General features: G+C 35.6%; 1 long non-coding RNA gene across 1 annotated transcript; it reads left to right on the top strand.

Moving 5' to 3' along the window:
• Positions 1-1,082: 1,082 nt before the first annotated feature.
• On the top strand, positions 1,083-1,681 carry LOC142168369 (uncharacterized). The gene is made up of 2 exons (XR_012698238.1): positions 1,083-1,213; positions 1,295-1,681. It is a non-coding gene; the product is annotated as an uncharacterized LOC142168369 (long non-coding RNA).
• The last annotated feature ends 7,921 nt before the right edge of the window (positions 1,682-9,602 follow it).

Raw genomic sequence — 9,602 nt, 5'->3', positions numbered from 1 at the left:
TATTATAAGAAGCAGTACTTCCACTTTTCAGTATACCAAACCGAATAAGAACATAATTTTGGGTTAAAGGTAAGTTAACGAGTTGGTGAAATGTCAATCCAAGCACTTGCCGCTCAGTACATTACAAGAACTGTTGGTTAGTCCAGTCCAGTCCACATGCATTCGGTTCTTGCTCTTTCTCGACATACTACCCCATATAATCACATGCACATAAATTGATGATAATTTCTGCAATAAAGCAATCTTAGGAGCTGGTTGGTTTTTAAGTTTTACTCAATTCCTTTCATGTCATGTGACACTGTTTGATTGAATACGAAACTAGCTTAAGAAAGTAATGTGCTCTTAAATATGCTATCACACTTCTATGGTTATAAAATATGTTATCAAGAGTGCCATATAAAACAAAACTGGGAGTATAAATTTCCAATGCCCTGATCATCCGATATCCTTTTCTTTCTTGGTGAGGGTTAAGGAGTATGTTCAAATTTTTAGTTTACCTATTTTCTTGGCTTTTAAACACTCTAAATCAGATTTGTTAATGAAATTGAACTAATTATTAAAAAACAATATAAACAACGAAAGATGAATGATCAATCAAACAAAAAAAAAAGAGAAAATGAAAGAAAGCGAGGAAGCAAATAAATGAAAATCCAACAAACCGTTTGACCAGGGTCCCATTATCACCATACCTTAAGAAACAATAGGACTTGGAATCTTTTGATCAAAAGAATAAGTAGGAAAACAAAAATCCAAAAAATTGTGCCTACTCAACATGTCTATTTCCTTCCCTCAAATATTCAAAATTTCAAAATTTCCCCTAATTAAATGGGTTTTACGATTTTTCGTTATAGAAAGTAAATGAATTTATACGAACTTAAAAGGCTTTTCCATCTTATTGGGTGTTGTTTTCTACTTTGTCTAATCCTTTTGGATTTTCTGCTCTTAAAAGATTAATATCTATAAAAGACTCATTATGCATTATATATATATATATATATATATATATATATATATATATATATATATATATATATATATATATATATATATAGAGAAGCAAGGTCAAAGACATGGTTTGTAGAAAAGGAAATGAGGAAGCTTTGGCTCTACTTCAACTTCAACAGCTCTTTTCTGCTTCTTACTAAGAGCTTCAACTTCAAGAACTCATTTCTATTTCCAACTAAGTGCAGATTTCTTACTGTTAGAAACAAAGGTAAGACACACTTGCTGAAAATCTTGAAACAATTTTTTTTTGTCCCATCTTAAAGCCTAAGTTGATGATTTGTAATGACAGGAAATAGAAGTGGATTAGTGAATCTTTACAAGGATATGGAGGCTTGTGCAGGATACAATGATATACAAGTTATGTGGGAGATGATTCACTCCAATGTCAATGAAACCAAATGCAAGAAAAGGCCTTTTTGCTGGAGATTTCATAACAAGATTTATAGTCCAAGCATCTCCTCTTACCTTTAAATTTAGAGTTTCAAACATATAGAATGTGCTTGTTTCTTTCTAGCAGGATATGAGACCACAATAAGTATAAGTTCAGCATAAGATATACGCTTTTGTTTAGACATCATCGAATTGCTTTGACTTCCTGTATCCATATCTTCGCTCTATGAAAGAATATGTTATACTGCTGAAACACAGAATAATAAAAATCTTAGATCTTGAATTATGTCCTTTGTTCCACCACTGTGCATTGATGAGTGGTGAGGCGCCATGTCGACGGTTATGAGGTCTTTTCTCATAATTGGTGCAGTCATAAGCTTTTTACTGACAGAATAATTATGCTTCTCACTCCAATTAATTTGCAATAATTTTCTTATCGACTACCGGAAATCTATTTTCACATAGTTTGGCAAGGAAATTTTGAATCGTGTATACAGGAACCTTTACATATAAGACCTATTGTTCGTACAATTTGGGATCCTCATTTTGGTCAATCGGCTTCTTCTTACGTTGTTCTTTTCTACGAGATGTAACATGATCACATTTGATATTCAATGGTAATGGATCATTGAACTTGCAAACATAGCAAGATGAGAACTCTGCTTAACTCTGCTTAATTCCTCATCAAACTATTATTATTTCTTGAAAAATAAGCTGATATTATTAATCTTCTAGGATCAAGCCTGATCATGACTTGAATTTAAAGTAACATAAATTTATATTACATTCAACCACAGAAGATATTTAATGTGAAAACTGCATAATAGATCATATAAGACAAAGGAGACTGAACTGTGAGACCTTCAAGTTGCACCATAAGCCTCATGTTCATGTAGGAGCATCTGATCGAAGTGCCACACTCCTACAAGTAAAGAAAATTTTAGTTTTTAGTATTACGTGGGATTAGGTGGGTTATCTCGGTATAATTTTTGGGATTAAATGTATTCTGTGTTTGATTGGAGGTATTAATTAAAATAGGTATTGTTTTTATATCAAAATCTTGGTATAACTTATCCGATATAAAAGGTGGGATAAGTTATCCAGATTATAATTCCAGGATTATAATCCTGGAATATCCTAGTTTTGAACCAAACGACCCCTTAGTAGCTATGTCTAATTCAGTGTAAAATGTAGTTACTAGTAAGTTGACAGGATAAAGCTTACCATGTCCTTTTCCAACCATCCTTAGCTGAGTAACATATTCTGCAATTTTCTTAATAGCCTCAACCTGGTAAAACAAGTAGCATAATGCAGTCGGTCATTTAAAATGGGCACAACAATCTCCTTTCTTCTTTTGGTCTTTGTTCGAAGATGCTTAGTGCACTTAAACCTCCTGAAATTTGATTTTTGTTGTGTAACGGTCCGGCCGGTCGTTTTGAATATTTTTACCCTAATCCCCTATTTATTGCCTCCTCTATATTGTATTGTGGCTACCTGACTTGCCGGGGGTATTTGGTTTTGGTTTCGGAGTGAAATGGAACATATATTCCTAAGTTGGAGTCTTAAGTTGAAAGAGTTGACCGTAGTTTGACTTTTGTGTAGACGACTTCGGAATTGAGTCTTGACAGTTCCAATAGCTCTATATGGTAATTTTGGACTTAGGAGCGTATCCGGATATTGGTTTGGATGTCCGTAGGTCGTTTCAGTGTGAATTGGCGAAAGTTACAAAATTTAAGGTTTCGAAGGTTGGGATGTTTGACTGGAAGTTGACTTTATTGATATCGGGGTCGGATTTTGATTCCGGTAGTTGGAATAGGCCAGTCATGTTATTTATGACTTGTATGCAAAATTTGAGGTCAATCGGAGTTGTTTTGGTATGAGTCGACATTAGTTTCGAAATTCGAAAGTTCATAGTTCCATAGGCTTGAATCGATACGCGATTCGTGGTTCTAGTATTGTTTGATGTGATTTGATGCTTCGAGCGTGTTCGTATGATATTTTAGGACTTGATAGTATGTTCGGACGAGATCCCGGAGGGCCCAGGTGTGATTCGGATGGAATCCGGATCAGTTTTGGACTTAGTCTCATTGCTGAAGTCCCGGGCCTGCTGGTGTCATCGCACCTGCGGAGGGATTGACCGCAGGTGCAGAACGTGAAGTGTAGAAGTGAAAAGGAGAGCCCAGGGTTGGGCTCGCAAGTACAGACACCTGGGAGCAGGTGCGCCTCCGTAGGCGTGGGCATTTCTTCCGCAGAAGCGGAATTTGGGAAGGGCTTGTGGGCAGGACCGCAGAAGTGGATTCGCAGGTGCGAGCAATTGTCCGCAGAAACGGAACCCCTGGAGTTAAGTGGGAACCGCACCTGCGATGGTTTTTCCGCAGGTGCGGCGTCGCATATGCGACTAAAGGGCCGCAAAAGCGGAATCGCTGGGCAGAAAATATTGGGGTAAGAAATCCTAACTCGATTTTGGTTAAATTACATGAATCTATTGTTGTTTTCATCATTTAATTATTGTTTTGAAGTTGAAAATTTAGGAAACATTTGTGAAACTTCTTAGGCTAAAATTTGGGGATTTGAAAAGAAATTTGAGGTCGGATTTGAGTAATTCTTAGATGGTTGAACTCATTATCGAATGGGTGTTCGGATTTTATAATTTTGGCCGGGTTCCGAGAAGTGGGCCCGGTTTGACTTTTTGAGTTAACTTTTTATTTCTTTGCAAAGATCGTAATTTATTGTTCGAAATAATTTTCTATAGTTCATATTTATAGTATGAGGTTATTTATGCTAGATTTGAGCCGTTCGGAGTTGGATAATCGAGGGAAAGACCTACTAGTGGATTGAGTTAGCGTGATTTGAGGTAAGTATCTTGCCTAACTTTAAAATCTCCTTACGTCATTCCTAAACAAAAGGCAAGGGGGCAAGATTGGAAAGCAGGAATGATTACACGAAGGTGTCCCTTCCATTATGTCAATCAAGTCAGCGAATTGATGCAGAGATTTACAGACTGGTTGAAGACGGATGCCGGGGAATATGATTCCAAGCCATTCAGATTAGTTGGAATCGATATTCCAAAGTCGTTCTTTACCGAGCTTATGGACCCTACCTCTGAACTTGCGGATGAAGTAAGTTATTAAGTTTATTTTTTGAATTGGTTTTGAACTGTATTTCCTAAAACTTCAGCCTTATATTTGTTTTAAAGTTTCTGTACTATAATTTGGTAAACTTCAGACTTATGCATGCTTAAGTTTTTTAGTTCATTTTGCTAAAATTTCATACTAAAAGATGCTGAAGTTTTGTCCTGTAGTCTGTACTTTAGCAATAAGTTTTTCCCTAAAAACTTCAGACTATAAATGCTGAAGTTCTTTAGTTCATTTGCTAAAATTCAGACTAAACATGCTGAAGTTTTTGTCCTGCAGTCTCTAGATTTGTAATGAGTTTTTTTCTAAACTTTAAATTAAACATGCTGAAGTTTTTTAGTTTATTTCCTAATACTTCATACTGAACATTCTTAAGTTTTTGTCATGCAGTTTTGTATTTTTATAACGAGTTTTTTCTAAACTTCATACTTATGCATGCTGAAGTTTTTTAGTTCATATTTTCTTTTGTTGTTGTTCATTTGTAGCATATTGAAGTGGGCGTATATTTCTTGCGCAAAAAATATTGCTATCATCTTCCAAGTTATCTAAAATCAAAATGTGCAATAATAAATTTACTTCTTGATCATTATATGACTAAGTTGGCTACTGTTCATCCTTCAGCACGCATTAGCATACGCATTCAGTGCGCACTCATTAGAAAATTACATACCGCAGGACAAAAATTTAAGCATGTTTAGTGTGAAGTTTTAGCAAATGAGGTAAAAAAAACTTCTGCATGTTTAGACTGATGTTTCGAATAAAACTCATGAAAAACTGTTGACTATAGGACAAAACTTCAGCATGTTTTGGTATGAAATTTTAGCAAATGAACTAAATAACTTCAGCATCCATTATCATAAAATTTTAGCTTCAGTGTGAAACAACTTCATGCTACATTAGCATGAAGATTTAGCTTCAGCATGTTTAGTGAGAAGTGTTAGGAAATGAACAAAAAAACTTTAGCATGGATAAGTTTGAAGTTAAGCAAAAACTCAATAGAAAATTACGTACTGTAGGAGAAAACTTCATCATGTTCAGTCTGAAGTGTTAGCAACTGAACTAAACAACTTCAGCATGTTTAGTCTGAAGTTTTTAGGGAGAAACTCATTGCTAAACTGCAGGACAAAACTTCAACATGTTTTGGTATTTTTTAACTTGAAACTTATCTTTTTTGTATTTACCAGCTACTTTTTGTCTTTACCACCTACTTCATCTTACATTTAATTTGTCTGACTATATAATAAATGACCTGAAAAATTACTTTTGCATTTAGAAATAGTAAATGAAATCTTTCAGTTTGATTATGTGAAAACTTTGGCTTTTCAGGCTGAAGTTATGTTTTTTACTATAGAAAAACTGTGGACTTATTAAGACGAAGTTATATTTCTTTTTGTATTTACCACCTACTTGTTGTCATTTACCTCGTACTTATCTTGTTACATTCAATTTCTCTGAACGTAAAACAGTAAATAGACCTGAAAAGTTACCTTTGCATTTATAGATATTGAATTAATTAGGTGCACACTTTGGCTATATTAACAATCTCTTCACTTGAAAATTTCATAGTCATCCATAGACTTCTGTTATATTTCTTTAAATTTATATTCATCCATAGCCTTTTAGGTTTTTTAAAGAAACAATATCTGATGCTAGCGGAAGCAGGAAGCTTACAATGGATGAACTTATGCAGAAATGAGAGAGTTTAAAGTCTGTTGGAATAGTAACATACCAATGGCTAATACTATGCAGAAGTGGGAGCAAATAAAGGCTGATTGGGAAAGAATCAGACCACAAGTTTTTGCAGATGAATCATTCCATAACAGGCTAAACCTCGAACGCAGTTGTGAAGGTTATTCAACCTCGTTCGATAAGGTTGTCCAGCAGTTTGATTCATTTAAGTTTCCCATCAGGGACGACTATGCCAAGATGGAAAATAACTTGAAGAGTCTTCCTTATCTTATGGACAGAGTAATAATTGAACAAAATCAGTTGCGTGATCAATTCAACAAGTTGAAGTGCGATCTCATGAGACTTTGTGGTATTTTGCCCAAGTATCCTATAATTATCTCTGATTCGAATGATGATGAGATATATCGAGAAATTGAGGAGTACTGTTCTGATGATGGTGGTGATGCTTAGTTTTTTTAATCCCTTTTTAATGCTTTTCTTCTGTATTTTCGTTAATATTTTTTATGGCTTTCTTTTGTTTTGGGTGGTTTTTTATCTTGTAATATGTTATATAAATGAAAAATATGTTTCATTTTTGTGTATAAATTTTTTGAATTTTGAAGGTTGCATTCTCATTTTAATATGGTGTCTTCTTTTGTCTCACTTTTTGAGTCTTTGTTTGGTCCCTCTAATATCTGTCATTTTAATATGGGCATTTCTTCCGCATAAGCGGAATTTGGGAAGGGCCTTTGGGCAGGACCGCAGAAGCGGACTCGCAGGTGCGAGCCATTGTGCGTAAAAATAGAACCCCTGGAGTTAAGTGGGAACCACACCTGTGATGGTTTTTCCGCAGGTGCGGCATCACAAATGCGACTAAAGGGCTACAAAAGCGGAATTGCTGGGCAGAAAATATTGGGGTAAGAAATTCTAACTCGATTTTGGTTAAATTACGCAAATCTATTGTTGTTTTCATCATTTAATTAGTGTTTTGGAGTTGGAAATTTGAGAAACATTTGTGAAACTTCTTAGGCTAAAAGTTGGGCATTTGAACAGCAATTTGAGGTCGGATTTGAGTAATTCTTGGATGGTTGAACTCATTATCAAATGGGTATTCGGATTTTATAATTTTTGCCGGGTTCCGAGACTTAGGCCCGGGTTGACTTTTTATTTCTTTGCAAAGATCGTAATTTATTGTTCGAAATAATTTTATATAGTTTATATTTATAGTATGAAGTTATTTTTGCTAGATTTGAGCCGTTCGGAGTTGGATAATCGAGGGAAAGACGTACAAGTGGATTGAGTTAGCGTGATTTGAGGTAAGTGTCTTGCCTAACTTTGTGTGAGAGAATTACCCCATAGGATTGGTGTTGTTTGTGATAACTATGATGTGTGAAAGCCGTGTACACAAGGTGACGAGTGTGTGTACTGTCTAAATATAGAAATTACAAGTTTTATCTGTGTAGATTCCTTTCATGCCTTAATTGAGTTACCTTAACATGTTATTGTCATCAGTTCTAGTCTATTTTCACATGTTCTACTTGTCTTATATCTAACTTGCTAATTGCTCTACATGTTTAGTTGAAGTTCTTGTTTCCCTTTATTCCGTATTCATTATTTAACCGTTGCACTCTTTACTTGAAGTTGTTATTCTTGGAATATCTTGTTGTTGAAATTGGCATTGAGTTATAAAGGTCGTGATTTGCGTTGAGGCAAAGTGTTAAGATGTTAAATACTATTCTTGTTGAGTTGTTCACTACAGGTTATTATTGATGAGACTCTTGTGTATATTGTAGTTGAGTCATGGGCTCTTTTTTGTGAAAACAATATTATTATTGGTTTTTGTGGCAAGTTGTGATATTGGTCACTTGAGGTGCGATTTGTGATACATTGTGATATTGATACACATGCGGTGGTATAAGGTTTTGGGGTTGAAATGCATACGGTGAGATAAGGTGAGCTTGATACGCGTGGCTAGTAGGGGAACTACTAGAAGCCATGCGGTGTAATAAGGTGGGCTAAAATACGGGATGCTATTTCTGGAAAAATAAGTTTTTAAACTAAATGCAAGGCTCCCGCGATGATATAAGGAAAGATTGTGAATTATTCTTGTGATTTGATACTACGAGGAGGTACCTCGGTAGTGACTCTTGTTGGTATTTCTCTATAGATGCACTTGTCTTTGGTTGTTTTGTTTCCTTGGCATGTCATTTCCTTATTTTTCTCTGTGTTGCATTATTAGCTTTAGTTCCGTGTAGCTATCCTTGATATGTTATTTGCTGTTTCAATTTCATTGCTTTAATTACTACACTGCCCAACACTTGTACAGTTTCTTTTCTTATTTATTCTAGTAGGGCCTTGACCTGACCTCGTCACTACTCTACCGAGGTTAGGCTTGGCACTTACTGGGTACCGTTGTGATGTACTTATGCTATGCTTCTACACATCATAAGTACATTGGGTCAGTTGTACTCATACTATACTTTTTACTTCGTATGCAGATCCAGGTCTTTCTGGGCACGACGGTTGCTAGATTTGGAGCTTCATCTGTTTGGAGACTATTGAGGTAGCTGCCTTGGCATCCACAGACCTTGACTCTCCTTCTTTCCGGTTTATAGCATTGTTCTATCTTTCTAGGCTGTTGTTTTAGCAGTTAGACTATGTTGACATTCTAGTAGCTCATGTACTCGGTGACACCCAGAATTTTAGGAATGTTGTATTTGAGTCGTAATATTTCTTACCGACTATTTATGAGAGTTATTACTGTTAAACCTGTTTGATCTTGTTTTAAATTTAGAAATGCGTAGTTATTTGTGGATGTCGGCTTGCTTAGCACTGTGATAGGCTCCATCATGACATGTTGAGTTTTGGGTCGTGAAACCCACGTGCCTGGATTCCGAAAATTTTTGTAAATAAATATTACCCATAACCCCCCGAACACAAATATATAATTTCTACTCAATTCCATAATCATTTTCGTTGTCTAATCCCATTTTTATCAAAATCTAGGGTTTTCAACAAAATAAAATTTTTTGCATAATTTTCATGTTAAAATCTACCCATAATCTATGTATTAAACTCACATTGTGTAGAATACACTTATCTCAAGATGCTAGGTGAAGATATTCTCTCTAAAAAGTTTCAAAATCGGCCAAGAGATGTGTGGAAATAAAAGAAATGGCCTAAGTCCCGTTTTAAATTAAAACACTGCCAATGACTGCCTTCTTAGCGATCGCTCTCGCGAACAAGCTCTCGCGAAGGCAATACTGCCCAAGTCACTGAAAACCTCTTACGCGATCGCGAGAAAGCCTTCGCGAATGCGAAGCATGGGCCCTACCAACCTTCGCGAATGCGACCACCTTGGGCTGAAAGCAGTGACGAGCTCAGATAGGTACAGTCAAAATCTAG

This window comes from Nicotiana tabacum, chromosome 2 (assembly GCF_000715075.1).
Source record: "Nicotiana tabacum cultivar K326 chromosome 2, ASM71507v2, whole genome shotgun sequence".
Taxonomy (NCBI): Eukaryota; Viridiplantae; Streptophyta; class Magnoliopsida; order Solanales; family Solanaceae; genus Nicotiana; species Nicotiana tabacum.
This window is presented reverse-complemented; position numbering and strand designations above follow the sequence as displayed.